Source organism: Eptatretus burgeri, chromosome 17 (assembly GCF_056783735.1).
Source record: "Eptatretus burgeri isolate ZD-2024b chromosome 17, Ebu_testis_v1, whole genome shotgun sequence".
NCBI classification, from domain to species: Eukaryota; Metazoa; Chordata; class Myxini; order Myxiniformes; family Myxinidae; genus Eptatretus; species Eptatretus burgeri.
In genome coordinates, this window is record NC_140977.1 from 30,312,038 (window position 1) to 30,312,460 (window position 423).

The window sequence follows — 423 nt, forward strand, 5'->3', positions numbered from 1 at the left end:
CAGACTAAAAACTTGACCTCCCAGACGAGATGCCAATACCACGGGCAGTATTGGGCTGCATTGCCTCCATGTGAGGGAGAGGTGATCAAGTCCAAGGCTCTCCCCTTTGTGAAGGTGCAGCCCGGTATTCGTATTCGCATTAATGCGGATGTATCGTGTATAGCAGTGAACGCTTGCTGTGCAAGTTATTTGTAACATCTCTGGGATGAATACGTGACCCACATGCTTCTTTGTGAAGATCCTGTCTATCTCACAACTCACGATAGATATGTGTACAGTCGCTGAGTTGTAGTGCTTTTTGCTGAGATTGTTCTGTTATCAGTCCCGATGATCTCAACGTTTTTCAAAGAAACCCACAAATTCACGAAGGTGTTGTAAATTATTTTTCTTACATTTACACAAGTCCATCATTTAATTACAAAA

The 423-nt window shown here is 42.8% G+C and overlaps 1 protein-coding gene across 1 annotated transcript in view; it reads right to left on the reverse strand.

Moving 5' to 3' along the window:
- Nucleotides 1-370: 370 nt before the first annotated feature.
- Nucleotides 371-423, reverse strand: part of LOC147009669 (sodium/hydrogen exchanger 6-like) — a 112,178-nt gene continuing 112,125 nt past the window's right edge. The window contains exon 16 of the mRNA XM_085860962.1: nt 371-423. This exon is cut by the window's right edge and continues 108 nt beyond it. The gene's annotated coding sequence lies outside the window, so the exon portion shown is untranslated.